The sequence below is a fragment of the Lynx canadensis genome, chromosome B3 (genome assembly GCF_007474595.2).
Source record: "Lynx canadensis isolate LIC74 chromosome B3, mLynCan4.pri.v2, whole genome shotgun sequence".
Taxonomy (NCBI): domain Eukaryota; kingdom Metazoa; phylum Chordata; class Mammalia; order Carnivora; family Felidae; genus Lynx; species Lynx canadensis.
The window spans coordinates 111,001,959-111,017,694 of record NC_044308.2 but is presented as its reverse complement, the minus strand read 5'-3'; the positions used below and the strand labels follow the sequence as shown (position 1 = coordinate 111,017,694).

The 15,736-nt window shown below is 44.7% G+C and overlaps 1 protein-coding gene across 2 annotated transcripts in view; it reads left to right on the top strand.

Annotated features, from left to right (window-relative positions):
- The first annotated feature begins 1,078 nt into the window (after positions 1–1,078).
- The window catches only part of SPTB (spectrin beta, erythrocytic), a 129,369-nt gene continuing 114,711 nt past the window's right edge, over positions 1,079–15,736 (top strand). For both annotated transcript variants that reach the window (XR_003969577.1, XM_030319306.1), the window contains exon 1: positions 1,079–1,181. The gene's annotated coding sequence lies outside the window, so the exon portion shown is untranslated. The remainder of the gene's footprint in view (positions 1,182–15,736) is intronic.

Below are 15,736 nucleotides of genomic sequence, written 5' to 3'. Positions count from 1 at the left end.
TGTACACTAAGTGTTATTGAACAATAACCCCTTGTATCTTAAGAAAGTCAGGAAAACGGACAGCCTTACAAGCTGCCCATTTTCTCCTGTGAATCTCTCTCGAGGTGACTCGGAGGTGCCTTGTCTTTCCTCTTTGGCACCATTGGTTCTCGTGTTTTCTCTGGCCTACTGCATCCCACCCCATCCAGGCTTGCAGTGAGGAAGACCCTGCTCGCCTGGAAAGAGGGGCCGGACAGGAAGTGCTGGTGGGCTAGCGTGGCAGTTTGCCTGTTGATTTCAGTCCTTGCAATGTGGGATGGTCGGCTGCGCCCCGCCAGCATTGCCGGGTCTGCCCCGACCACACCAGGTTTGCAGACAGAAACAGACAGAAACAGACAGAAACAGCCTGCGGGCTGGGGGCGGGGACCTCCGGACCAGTGCCCATCCCTACCTTCCCAGAGTCTGTTCGTACAGCCTGCCAAGTGAAGTGCGCCCCGGAGCGTGCTAACACCAGCCCCGGGGAACAATCTCTCCCAAACCCGCTGCAGCGGGGGCGCATGGTCGGGGCTCCCGCCTCGCCCACCCTACGGTTTAAGCGTGTGTTTTAATATATTTTAAAAACCTGACACTACACAGTGGGGACGCAGGGCGGGAAAGGCTGGAGGGCTCATTTTCGTGGCCAGGCTTGCTGCTCCGGGCTCACGAATTAGGCCCGAGCTGCAGAGTCAAACCTTTTTCCCGCCGCAGGGAGCTCGGGGTAGCGGGCGGTTAGGGGAGGTGAACGACGATGGGGGCGCTGCGGGCGGCTGGAGCTTCTGGCGTCCCGGGCCCAGGCGGCCAGCCAGGAGGCGGAGGCCGGCCGCGAGAGCCGGGCGGAGGCCTGGCAGGTGCCCCTGGGAGCGGAGGCTGATTGGCAGGTGCGGGAGTGGGTGGGGAAGGCGGGGGCTGGGCCTGGCGCTGCGGGAGGCTGCGGCCCCGCCTCCCCGCCCCCGCCGCGGGACTATCTGGTCCCGGCAGCAGCGATGTCCCCCGGCAGGAATGTCCCTCCTCAGATAATGTTATTTATATCTCTGGGCGGGTCCGCGGCTCGGCAGCACCAGGCGCCCGGCGGCTGCTGTGCTAGGAGCCCCGTGCTGCCCTCTTCCCCCTGCGCCGCCGCCGCCCCTGGGCTCGGGGTGGCCGCTGCTACAGCCCCAGCGCAGGTGAGTCCCGGGAGGGCCCAGCGGCCGGCGGGGGCTGGGTGCGGGTGCGGATGCGCGAGGCTGGGGCGCGCGGCGCGAGCGCAGAGGAGGCGCTGGGCCCAGGGGGCGCGTGACGCGCGGGGCCCAGGGGACCGGGTAGGGGCTCAGCCCCAGGTGCGGGGCGTAGGGCCCGGGAGGCCCTGGCGGCTGCGGCAGCGAACACCCTGGGGCGCGGGAATCCGCGTGGGCTTTGGAGGCACTTGCCGAGCGGGGCGCTTTGCTTTGGAGAGCTGGATCCTGGAGCGTCGCCCTGGGGCTCCGGGAGGGCGGAGGTTGTTGGGGAGGGGGCGGTGCGTGTTTAAGTCTCGGGCCGCATCCTCCCGGACCCCGGCGTGGGGGCAAAAGGTATTCTGTCTCGAGCTTGTCGGACCTTCGCGGTGCCCTCCACCTCCTGCTGCGGGGCTTCTCAGCCCAGGGCCGCTCAGATTCTCTTCTAGGGAACTTGTCCGCGCGCTCCCCAGGCAGCCCAGTGTCCAGGCAGGGAGGACAGGGAGGGTCAGCGGAGGCGGGGGGGGGCGGTCCGACCGCCGGCCGCGGGGAACGACGCGGAGTGGCTGGGTGCAGACCCAAGGAGGAAAGAGCAGAATGCCCGAGGCATACTCCAAGGACCTCCTGACCTCCTCTCCCAAAGAGTTCTCCAAGCTGCTGCTGTCCACTATAGTCTCACCCGCCTCACCAGTTCCTCTTTCTCCAACAACTTGGCCCTGAGAAATATAGCAGAAAGTGGGAGAAATAACAGGAGCTTTAAAACCATCCCCAACTCCCACTAACTCTTCCAGACTTCCGAGGGTGGGGAAGTTGCTGTGGGCTTGAGTACCGTTTCCGTGACAACAAGCTCCAGGTAGGGCCTTGATTTACAGCCTATTAATATCCAAACCGCTGTTTTCACTGAGCAATTAGAGGCGTCAGGAGTTGATAATAACGCGCTAAACTGGCTGAAGGGAAATGAAAATCCACTTAAAAAAATTTTTTTTAGGTGCATCACATGGGGGGGGTGTGTGGAGAGATAGTGACCGTATTTGTGTAACCATAACTCCTGTCTGTGGAGAGCCTAGGCTGTTACCTCCAGATAGGAGATAGCAATCCAAAACTCATAGCCTTGAGTTGTTCTGATCTATACTTCAGTTTCTAGGGAAAATGATTCAGGTGGCTCCTGAATGAGAGGAGTCTGCAAATCAGAAGTTTTAGGGACCTCTGTATTGTCCACTAACCTATCTTCAGGTTCACAGATGGTTCTGAATTTGATTCTAGAATTCGCTCTTTGACCACCCTGTGATCTAGGGCAGATTATTTCCTATTTCAGGCCAGAGTCAGACTTTTACTCTTTTTCTAGGAGCCCTGGATTCCAGAATGTCTTTAAAGACTCTTTTTTGTAAGCACAAAATGTTTAAGTGTAGGACATGCCCAGCACCCAACACAGTAGGCTTGTACTTGCCCGGAGGTTTGGGGCTAATTAGGAGAAGGAATGTTAGGCTCACGCTGGAGAGCCTACCAGCCTTGAAACCAATGGACTCAGAGGTGGATCATTTATACAGAACTTTATCAAATTCTAGAGTAAAACAGCTGAAAAACATAAACCCTACATTATGAAAAATGGTCTTTATACCCCTTAGCTGTGGCTCTTAGCTTTATTTGTGGCCCAGTCACAAAGATTGGGGATGAGCCAGACCTGTTAATCCTAAATTCTCGGAAGGCTCAGAGTCCACTGGTGGAATTGAAAGCACCTGAAATCTCCCAGGCATCCAGGACGGGTCTTGTAGCACAGGCATATCAAGTTTTCCTGACTGGCTTGCCCAGCTGAGAGCTGGGATACCAGGATACCACTTTTGCTCTGGTTGTGGCTTCTTCCAAATGTTCTGAGGGTGTCCTCTAGCTGAACACCTACTAGATGATTAGCTTTGGGGTACATAAAGGTATGGCAGTAGGTGCACTCCCATGAGGGATCGTATTTGACAAGCCAAAAATGACTATTTTAGTCATGAAAGTTTTGAACTCAAGTCAAAATCTGACGGTTCTGCCACAATTCTGAAAACAAACTGGGTAAACGAGAGTAATAATAGCTTTCATTTTTTTTCCATCTTTTCTACACTGGTGCCTGTCTGGTAGTGGACACTCAGTTCGTCTTTGTTGAATGAAGAAGAGAATGAACAAATGAATGCTCAGAGGTGGTTTTTTTTGTTTTGTTTTTTATCCTATTGTCACAGTAACTCTGTGAGGTAGTTTATATCATCAGCATTTTACAAGTCATGAAACAGGCTTGGGATTAAATAATTTGTCTCATATCACACAGCTGATGAGAGGTGAGGCCAGGATTCAAACGCTGTTGTTCGGTACCTACTCTCTTTTTAAGGTTAGGCATTCAGCAGGGGATGTAGAAGTACAAGTCAGAAAGATTCGATTATAGGATGGCCTGTTAGCCTCACAGTCTTTCACTCTCAAAACTTCGGGTTATAATTCTGCATCTATCGGTGAAATAATGTTGCCTGAAGACGGTATTGAGTACTTATTTGCTCAGAGGTGTTTAACCTGGCCCATTATGTTCAGGTCATTGTTTCAAGGACGGAACTGAAATTTTGGCAGTAGTCAAAGCATGGATTTTTTTGAAAACAGATTTTCCTTTCAGTTGAGGAAGTGGCCAGGAGGGCTTGATGATGCATGGGGACAGTGTGATAGAACAGAGGATGACTATAAAAAATTCACGAGGCAAACGCTATTGGAGTGGGAAGGGACCTTAGAGGTCACTGAGTCCAGCCTTCTGTTTATGTGGCTGCTTGCCTGAAGGGGAGACCTAACTGCAGTTTACCTGGTCATCTCTGTAGGGCTATGATGTGCCTTCCATGTTTCTTACTCTTGCTTGCCCATTTCCTTCCTCCCTCTCTCCCAAGACCACTATTAGGTTTATTTCCTGAAGTTCTGCCTAACCAAACCACTGAAGTATTCTTTCCTTTGAGGGAGACTGTGAGAGCATCCATTTTTTTTAATTTTTTTTTCAACGTTTATTTATTTTTGGGACAGAGAGAGACAGAGCATGAACGGGGGAGGGGCAGAGAGAGAGGGAGACACAGAATCGGAAACAGGCTCCAGGCTCTGAGCCATCAGCCCAGAGCCTGACGCGGGGCTCGAACCCACGGACCGCGAGATCGTGACCTGGCTGAAGTCGGACGCTTAACCGACTGCGCCACCCAGGCACCCCCAGAGAGCATCCATTTTAATATCCAATTACTTTCATCTTAGTAAAATCTTAAAAAAAAAAAAAAAAGTACTGGAGGTAAGCAGGTGAGAAGACATTAGTGAACATTAAACTCTAAACTGTTCCATAATCTCCCCATTGCTTGTTAGGTATACAGATGTATGCATTTTCGCATGATAGGTGTGTACATTACTATCTTGAGCTAGTACAAATCTTAAGATAAATATGTAACATTTCTGGGACAGTGGGGAAAGAAAGGACTTTGGGGGAATTATTGGGAGTGTCAGATACCTGTTTTAATCTAAACCGAATCACCAAGTTGCTCTTGAACTGCGTTATTGCAGATTGTAAAATCAAATGCAAAATTATACTCTTTATCCAAGACCTTAAAATGTAGGAAATCTGACCAACAGGAGGTTTAAAGTGATATAAAGCACATTTCTTCATTATCCATAATTTTTTCTTACAACCTCAGACCTGCAGATTAACATTTGTCAATTGATTTTGGAGGATCAAGAATGAAAATAATTGTGTGGGCTGATGAGAAATTTCATTTTATAATGAGGACAGGCAAGGAAGTTCATGGATATTGGGTTCTGAAACCATATGGATATCACTAGTCAGAAATTGCTGTGGAAAGAAGTATTTCACCTTAGAAGTAGTTTGTATTGACTCAGTTGATTATATAGATAGCTCTTAGGTTACTCCTCTACCCTAGGTAAGAAATCTGGGGGGGGGGGGGGTAGAATAAATGCAGTGGTCTTTGTGCCCAAATCATCACGTAGCATTTGCTGGATTATCACAAAGATGCTTCTTTTTTCTGCCAACCCCAAGGGGTGAAGGTCACCTGGTTTTGGAGATGGAGATGGTGATCAAGGGTGTAGGAGGCAGTCAGAATTCACTGTCAGATCTGGCTCCAGTCACTGAATTGTCAACTCCCCTTGGTAAATATTTAGAAAATGTCATAGCATGTTTCCCTTTGTTGCTGTGCTTATTTCTTAATTCACAGCCAAGCAATCCAAGTTCTGCCATTTTCAGCCATCCTTAGCTGAACATCAAACCACCAGGGGATCCCCAGCCTTACAGCTAACACAATTTTAGAGGCGGTCATAGACAGAAAATGCTTCCTCAGTGGAGATTGCTGGCTAGCTTATGACATTCCCAGACCACCTTTCGTTGTTCTGTTTCCTTCTCCTGGTGGCAGGAAGCATTACGAAGCTGTCGTCTTCCTACCGCAGTGAGGCCTTCTCAGGCTTTGCTGTGCTTAATTTCTATACTGTACCTGTGCAGATCTGGACAAGGGTATAATTACAAGGGCAATTAAAACCCATATATCATGTTCGCAATGGGGGCAAAAGTGGGGCTTCCTTTCTTTCTTTCATTTGAATGCTATAAATTTAGCAAATGAAAAGGTACAGGGTTAGAAAAAAATAGACTTTGCATTGAAAGGGGCTCAGATCATCCAGGATAGTTATGAAAAGAATAACAGGGCACCTTGGCAGCTGAAGAACAATAATTGCTTTGAATTATAGTCAATTCAGGAGTTTCCACCATCATGAAAAGGAACAGAAAGTTGTATAATCCTGAAACTGAATAAGTTGAAAATCATTTCCATTTGTATTAGGGTGTGTCTCATTTGAGAATTCATAGCACTTCCAATAAAACGAAGCACACCTTAGAGATATAACTTACGAGGCCTGGGGAGAGACCCCTAGCTTCATTCTGTCCCTCTGCTTAGTTCCTGCCTGTTTCTGGAAGCCCCCTAGGAGTGGTCAGCAAGGTGCATCTCCCAGCATATTTCCTCAGGAGTAGAAAAGTAAAAGAAGCCCTTTCCTAATACTGCCTCCAAGCCATAAGTCAGAGAAAGAGCTGGAAAGGCCTGAGAGAGCCATTTGAAAAATATTCAGAGACAGCAAGCATTGTGTACCTACTGTGTGCATTACACCGTTCTATGCTGAGGACATGAAAAGGCATCAGATGGAGACCTGCTGGTCTGGTGGGGAAATATGCTTGCAAACAAGCAATGATTCAACAGGGCACCTGAGAGAAAGCCCATGGGAGAAAGAGTCTAATTTGTTATTATTATTATATAGTATTTTGACAGAGAGAGAGAGAGCAAATGAGCAGGGGAAGGGCAGAGGGATAGGGAGGATCTGACGCAGGCTCCACATTGTCAGCACAGAGCCTGACACAGGGCTCGAACCCAAACTGTGAGATCATGACCTGAGCCAATACCAAGAGTCAGAGGCTTAACCGACTAAGCCACCCAGGCACCCCAGAAAGGGTCTAATTCAGGTGGGAGAGTGCCTAGGATTTCTCTAAGGAAAGAAGGAGGAATGAGTAGGGGTGGGGGCTTAGGCACCTCACCCACATAGATGTGCAATAACGCATGAGTAAGTTAGGGGATGGGGAGTAGTCCCCTGTGGCTGGAATGTAGGGCACAGCCCAGGAAGCGGCCAAAATATGACTGGAAAGATGGTTTGGGTTCAGTTTGTGGAGAGGCTTGAACCATCAGAGGTTCAAGTTGAAATCGATAACGGCTTTTGAGCAGGGGAGGGACCAGATCAGATGCTTGTTTAAACAAATCTCACTAGTGGTGGGAAAGGGATTGTGAACTGGAGATTAGCTAGCACAAGTTGATGGTCACATAGATGATGTATAATCCACTCAGCTTCCAGGATGCCTTTGTATATGCATCATCTTATTTTATTTTACAATGACCATGTGAAGAAGCAGGGAAGACCTCATCGTTCATGCTTTACAATAGAGAAAATGGGGGTGCCTGGGTAGCTCAGTTGGTTAAGTGTCCGACTTCAGCTCATTTCATGATCTCACGGTTTAAGTTCGAGCCCCTTGTTGGGTTCTGCGCTGACAGCCTGGAGCCTGCTTCAGTTTCTCTCTCTCAAAAATAAATAAACATTAAAATATAAATATATAGATATAAATTATAATAGAGAAAACAGGATTAGAAACAAATAATGATTTGCCCAAGCACCTTGTTTATGTAGTTCATGAGGGAACCTGACTTTGACCCGATTTCCTAGTACCAAGGCTGGGGCTTTGTCGAGATCTTCTCTTCAGTGGAATAATTGAATACTCTGGGCCTTCTGGTTGAGACAGTGATTGCTTACTTTCTTCAGAACCTTCCATCTAAGTTTGTTGGAGAGAGGGAGGAGGAAACTTGTTACAGTATTTTCTCTTTAAGTACAAAACCTCAAGAGAAACCCTCTAGCCTGTACACAGGTGCTGTCCTAAATTATGAATTAATCTTGAGCATGTATGTGGATTCCCAACGTGCTGTAGGTAAATGATAGCTTTAAATACTATCAATTGAAGTTCTGTGTTTTTCACTTCTTTACTCCAAATTTGCTGGGCATTAACTATGTTTATGCCTCATTTTGGAGTGATCTTAGTGTTTTGGTGTTTTGATCTTAGTGATCTTGGTGTTTTGATTTGTACTTTAAACTTCAATAAATATTTACAGAGCTTTCTTTTATTTGCCAGACATATTCTAGGTTTAGGGGATATAGCAGTGAAAACGGCAAAACAGACCCCAAATTTGATGTCATGGAGCATACGTAGCAGTTGGGTGAGATGGGAACTAAACAGCAACAACAAACAGATGAGTATATATTATAATTTGCTATAAAGGAAAAGCAGCGTGAAGAGAAAGAGAGGTAGTTCTATTTGAGGTAGGATGGTAGGGAAAGCCTTCTCTGATGAAGTTTAATTTGTGTGGAGAGCCAAACCAAGCGAGGGAGGGGAATGGGGGTGTTTGGGGGAAGAGATTGAGATTGAGGGCAAAGGCCATAAGGTGGGGTCACTGCTATATACAAGGAGAGGGCAGAAAGCCAGTGTGACTGGAGAGGAGGGACAAGAGTGAGTGCAGGATGAATCGTTGGAGAGGAAATGGGGTCTGGATCATGCCGGCTTTGCAGCCGTCCTAGGACTTTGTGTTTTAGCCATGCGATAGGAAGCTACCAGAAGTTGCAGGCAGAGGAGTGGTTTGTTCAGATTTGTCTATGAGGAAGATCTTTCTGGCTGTCCTGTGGAAGACCGACTGTAGGGGTCAGGAGGGGAAACAGGGAGTAAAATGAAAGCTACTGTAGTGGTCCACGTTAGAGATGACGGACCAGCATGATAGTGGTGGGGTGGCGAAATGCAGCTGGCTTCTGGATGGAATTGAAGGTAGAGCTCATGGGATTTGGAGATAGAGGATGAGAGAAAAAGAATAAGTCAAGGATGACTCAGTTGCTTTTGGCCTGAGCAACTTTAAGAATGAAAAAGCCATTTACTGAGATGGGGTATATCCTGTCAAATGTCGTGTGGACTCTTAGTTTTTATTTTTGTTGTAATTGAGTTGATTTGGAATGGACTCAGGCAGACTTTTCCTTTAAGTACACCCAAAAGAAGGTGTTTTATGGTGGGTGACTCATGACATCTGCTTATTTTGAATTAGAGCCTTAGATGTACAGTTAGTTCTGTGTACTTTATGCTGTTACTTTCAGGTCATTGTCACAACATCTTCACTATGTGATAGAGATTAAGATACAATGCAAACAAGATGGAAATATATTTCACTTTATAATTAGAAATGTTTTAAATGTGTTGTTTAGAGCCTCAACATCTTTTAACACTTTCTGGTTGTCATATTTTAAAAAACTTTTAAATGAATTCATGCCAATGATTAAGAAGTGTATCCACATTGCACAAGGGTATACGATGAAAAGTAAAAGACTCCCTTCCCTTACCTCCAATCCTACTTCTAAAAAGTTATCAATGTCAACAGTTTCCTGTGTATCCTTTGAGAAAAATTAATTGCATATATAAGCATATATATAAATATGCTTAGTAACTTAGTAGTCCTCAGGCCTGGAGTCCAGCTTGCTTGCTTGCTTGCTTTTTTTTTTTTTTTTAAGAGAGACAGCACACGCGTGCTCACATATGCCTGTACGAGTGGGGGAGGGGCAGAAGGAAAGGGATAGAGATTGAAAATCTTAAGCAGGTTTAAGTGCCCAGCATGGAGCCCAAGACAGGGCTCTATCTCTCAACTGTGAGATCATGACCTAAGACAAAATCAAGAGTTGGATGCTTAACTGACTGAGCCACCTAGGCGCCCTCAGCTTTCTGTCAATTAGGGGTCTTCCTCTTCTAAGCCATCCTGCACTGACAAGCTGTGTTTGTCCTCTAATATCCCTTCTTAGAAACCTCTAGCAGTTCCCCTCTAGGTAGAGGTGGAAATCCAAATTTATACGGTTGACTTTTAAGAACCATAACCTGGCTCCAATCTCTTTTTCTACTTTTATCTCTTACCAATTCCCATCACAAACCCTTTCTTTGAACCAGGTTTGTCTGCTTCGACTCATTCAGACCTGAACATTTCTCCCAGATTTGGAGTGGTTTCCATCAGTCTTTCTGGAACACGCCAGCCAGCCCCTAGTAATCTCTCCCTTCTACAAATTTGCTAGAGTTAGTTACATGTGCTACTTAATTGAACATGTTCATAGACTTCATTTATTATTATTATTATTATTATTAAACTTATGTCTATTATTTGCTTTGCTAGGCAGCTCTTGAAGGCAAGAACTGATTTATGAATTACAGTTGTAGGTCTTACATAAAACCCTGCATAATGCTTTTTCACATAGACGTTCAATTAGTAATTTTTGGAATGTGTGCTTTGACAGTCATCCCCTATTGGGGTGGTTCTGGTGCACAGGGATTATATTAATTAAAAATTCTCCGATAATGGCTGCAACAAAGGCACTTCTCAATGAGTTGCATAGGTGTCAGTTCCCAAGGAATGGTAAATGGACTCTACTCCTTTGGATATCGAACTTCTAAGAGGCATGGTCTCATGCTGTCATCCCCTCTTCAGATGGCCTTGTATCTAAATGTTAGAAACAAGGTGTTTTCATTTGCTCCTAAATGACGAAATACAGTTACTTAGTGGGCATGGCTACCATGTGATTAAAAAAAAATGTATTATATTTATGACAAAATTTACCACTTTAACTCTTTTTAAGTGTTTGGTTCAGTGGCATAAGTACATATACGTTGTACACATTGTTGTGTATCTCCAGAACTTTTTTCATCTTCTAAAACTCAAACTCTGTCCCCATTAAATACTAACTCCCCTCAACCCCCAGCACCTGGCAACCACCGTAGAGACTTTCTGTCTCTATGAATTTGACCAGTCTAGGTACCTCCTATAAATGGAACCCTACAGTTTTTGCCCTTTTGTGTCTGGTTTATTTCAGTTGACATAATGTTTTCAAGATTCATCCATGTTGTAGCATGTGTCAGAATTTCCATTTTAAGACTGAATAATATTCCACTGTATGTATTTCTCACATTTTGTCCATTCATCCATCTCTGGACACTTAGGTCACTTCCATCCTTTGACTATTATGAATAATGTTGCTATGAACATGGATATACAAATATCTCTTTGATACCCTGCTTTCACTTCTTTTGGGTATATACTTAGGAATCCACACTCCAGTTTATTGTTGGATCATTTGGTAATTCTATTTTTAATTTATTTCAGGATCCAAACCAAGCAATTTTAATATTTCTCCCTGGTCTCCAAAGGGAAGGGCAAAATTTATTAACATCCTCACCTTTGGAACCAAACTGAACTTGAGAATTGTTTATTTGAAAACACTGTATTTGGGGGATAGTTTGTTATCAAAACTCTTCCATTTGTCTGTATATTAGTGTGCCCGTTTTTAAATCCTAGACTTTTAGAGGGCAGGCAGGTGATGTTTAATTTGCTTTGTAAAACATGTAACCCAAACTTAGGTGGGGAAGGGTGTAAATAGTATGTGATGATGTATTTCAACCAAAATATCTCCTTGAGTTGGATGACAAGAGCCTGGGTTGTTTCCAGCTCCTTTTCTCTTGCTGTTTGCCCTTGGGCAAAGATCTTCTTCTTTCTCTAACTTTTGTTTTTTAAGGGATTTTTTTGGTGCTTGTGATGGCACCTTAATATATATTATTATCCTTAAAAATGTATCTACAGACTTCCTTGTAATGCCTAAGTGTGCCTTCTCTTCATAGCCTTGCCTGACAGTCCCTCTCCCTCCCAGGTCCTGGCATAGCACAGGAATGCTTCTTCCCATGTGTTTTTGTAGGACCGTTCTCCTTCCCTTGTTATGGGATGGATCATCTTGTTTTGTAATGGTCAACTTGCCTCCCATATCATTAGACTGTGCTTCTTGTGATGGAGAACTAGGTTGTCTCTGTGGTCGTCTCTGTGGTCGTCTCCTCCCCCCCTTGCTCTGCCCCTCCCTCCTCCCTCTTCCTCCCCCCCACCTCCTTCCTCCTCTTCCTCCCTCCTCCCCCCTCTTTCCCCCCTTCCTCCCTGGCACCATGCTTGGTACACAGAGGGGAGTTATTCAAAAATAGTTCTTGATTAGGGGCACCTGGGTGGCTCAGTCAGTTGAGTGTCTGGCTCTTGATCTTGGCTCAGGTTATGATCTCATGGTCATGGGATTGAGCCCTGTGTTGGGTTTTGCACTGACAGTGCAGAGCCTGCTTGGGATATTCTCTCCCTCCCTCTCTGCCCCTCCCCCACTTATGCATGTGTGCACTCTCTCTCTCAAGATAAATATACCTTAAAAGAAGTTATTGATTACAAATTAATGAATGTTTGAAATTATATATAATTGAGTTATATATACATATGTACTTGGAAATGAAGATTTTTATAATGATTATAAGTCAACATTTATAAGTGTCTCAGCATACTGTGATAGGCTGAGAACTTTGTGTGTGTTTGTCATTTCTCTTATTATCCTAATTTGACTGATGAAAAATATCTGGCTTAAAGAAGTTTATTAACCCAGAATTCTACACTGAGAAGATCAAAGCTGGACTTGAACCCTGAAGTATTTATTCTGGAGTGCTTGTTTAGAATCACTGTGCCCACCATATTTGGGCAGAGGTCAATAGTCCATGGCTCTTAATTCTAAGAGTGTCTTTTTTCCCTTTATTTTGCATCTTTAATGGTCTGAAATTAGAGAGGTAACTAGTTGTATACCTTTATATGTTGCTTTATATTTGCAATGATTTAACCTAATAGGCTTGAATCCCCTTATTAGCTTTTAATAAATAATTAATGTTCTGAATCCTACTTCCAACATAGTTCTTTGACATCTGAAGATGAAGATACTAATTAGTACTCTACAGTATGCCCGCTGTCATAAGGCAGCTCTCCATAGCTGTACTAAAACTGCTTTAGAAGAGATCTGATATTGTCAAATTAGATAGCCTTCTTCCAGACCCACATCCCACGTTCTCTGCAGTATTTGATTTGTTAACCACTCTTGGCTGGAAAGTAAACTCCCTCTTGGCTTCTGAGATACAGGCTCTCCGTTTTCTCCTCCCATCTTGCTTACACCACAGCCTTGCTTTCTTTCTCTTTCTTTCCTCCTTCTCTTTTCTTTCTTTTTTGTTCCTTCTTCTCTACCAGCTCTTTATTTTATTTTATTTTATTTTATTTTATTTTATTTTATTTTATTTTATTTTTGAGAGAGACCGAGACAGAGCACGAATGGGGGAGGGGCAGAGAGAGAGGGAGACACAGAATCTGAAGCCGGCTCCAGGCCCCGAGCTGTCAGCTCAGAGCCCAACGTGGGGCTCGAACCCACAAACTGCGAGATCATGACCTGAGCCGAAGTCAGCCACCCAACCAACTGAGCCATCCAGGCGCCCCATCTACCAGCTCTTAAATGTTGGGGCTGCCAGTGCATCTAAATCCTTATATGTAGCCCCACAAAGGGCTGTTACTTTGTAGCAGTCTGCTAGCTGCCTTCATTTGGTTCAACAGGATGTCTCAAACTTACTATGTAGCAATAGGACCACTGGGCTCCCTCCCTCACCCCCAAACCTGCTCTTCTACCTGTTTTCATAGCTAGGTTTTCATTGTCACTATTGTCCCAAGTATGAATTTCAGCAACTTTTTTGGATTTTCTTCTCTTCACACTTCTGTATCCAGCTGGCTGCCTGTTCATTTTTCCTCCAAAATTTTCAAATTAGTTTCTTTGAATTTTCACTGTCTTATGTTTGAATAATTGGCCTTCAGACTCTTATCTTTCTGACCATCTTACACTTTGATCTAAGAATTATCTTTAAACATGAATGTGAGTCATTCAACTGCTTTAAAACCCTCAGTGGTTCGTTCTCATTGCCCCAGAATAAATTTTAAACAGGCAGGCAACCTGTCCCGGCATCCCTCCCAGCTTCATTCCCTTTCTATTTACTGTACATTGGATGCTTGTGACTGTGTCATTTCAGGGTGCGTTTTCACCTCCATGACTTTGCTTCCACTATTTTCTAGGCCTGGAATGTCTTTCTCCCTTTTTTTTTTAGCTGTGAACTCTCACACATATATCTTTCAAGGCCCTACTCAAACATAACCCCTCTGATACTTTCCCTGTTCCCTGAAGCAGGAAGACATCCACTCTCTCCTATGAGTTCTCAAGGTGTCACTTTTCACATTATACCCTGGTTGATTATGGACAGGTCTGACTCTCCTCTACATTATGGGTTCCTTGAAGAAGGGACATTTGTCTGGTGCCCATTTGGACACTGGTGCCTAGCAGCATCTGGCGCTTGTATGGAGCTCAAGAAATGTGGATTGATTGCGTGATAGGGGGAATTTCAAGAAGCACTGAAAATAATCCTCTAAATGGTGACCTATGAAGATTATGAAGAAGGGTTAATGGGAGATAATCAGTGTTGATGGCGTAGGGGTAAGGAGTGAAGAGGAATGTTTGAGACCTGGGTGGAGGCTGTCTTCCCACCTCTGTATTCTCCAATTGTTTTCCATTTATTGGACACAAAAGTAACAGCTGATTTTTAACTTACATCATCAGAATATGTCTATTGCTAGGAAAATTTAGTTATTCATCCAGAATACAGTCACTCCCACCTCATTTTTCAGTGAATGTTTGAGGCTGACCCTTAGAAAGCAACTATGAAAGGCTCTTTGAGTGGGTGTTTCAGACTGATATACACAAGATTTGTTTTATAATGGTGAAGAATTAAGAAAAACATTTCAGAGAAAAGACCAAAAGTTCCTGCATAGAAGTTCTTTTTTGTTTGGTTGGTTTTCTTTTTCTTTCTTTTTTTTTTTTTTTTCTGGATGCATGTAATCTTTTTTGTTTGTTGTCACGAAGGTATGTCAACGTAGAAACTACCTTGTAAAATGTTACAGTACTATTAGTTGGTTTTTCTGCCCTCATTTTTGCCTTACCCAGACAAAAAGTGAGTTTCACCAAGACTCATGAGAATACTGCTTGCTCAGGCCTTTGAGAGCATTTTTGTTTCTTTTAACAAAACTCTCTGTCATGGACACACTCCCACCACGATCCAACAGCTCTCTTCTTTTACTGTGTTCTGTGCCCATTGATTGATAGGAAGTGGTTTTTAACTTCCAAAGGCAGTGAGTGGAGCTGCTAGGCTTTTATAAATATGTTGGGGCGGGGGGAGGGTCTGAGATGAACTGATGAATGGAAGGCCCTCCAAAGGTCTTGGGAAGATGTGTCCAAGATAAAGAGGGGCAAAGGACAAAGTTAGACCTTGTGCAGGGGACCCGACTGTAGAAAGACAAAGGAAGGGACTCAGCCAAGACAACTGAAGGCCCTAGTGAGTTCTAAGGTGCACAATGAAGCCAGTGGTAAGCAGACAACAGTCAGCAAACTTGACCCACAGGTGACAGAATGGGGTCTACTAATAGCAGCTTCTAGAAGCTCTATGATTCCACAGATGCCAGTGATTATTATCCTGTCTCACAGATTACTAGGTACCACAGCAAAGGTTACCAGCAGGCTGACGACTGGTTACTAGCCTGACTGCACACCTTTTGAGTGAATAATCCTTTCCATTTTGGCAGATGGTTTATTTTGTAGCATTTTAGCAATGCTATGGTCTTGGTTTTGCTCATTTCTAATCTAGGCTCATGCTTCTAGGGTCAGTGGATCAGCCTCTGCCTTTCTCTGCAAGGTGCTCTGTGCATTCTGTATGTGCTTTCTGCAGCTGCTGAGAAATCTTGTTGCCCAGACATCAGACAGAAGGGTCTCTCACAGTGTGAAGTTATCAGAATGAAAGGTGTTTACAGGCATAGAGAGTATGATGTGATGTGATGGTAGAACCAAAGGGGTAAGAAGTCAGTACCCTCTGCAAGGCGGAGACCCGTACCTGTGAGGACAAATGAGGTTGTTTGCATTCAAAGCTGTGTGAAGTCACTTTGCCCAGGAGACTGGAAAAATACTCGACAGGCAGGCTGCTGGATGAGTTGGGTGGGTTCGTGGTAGAGCAG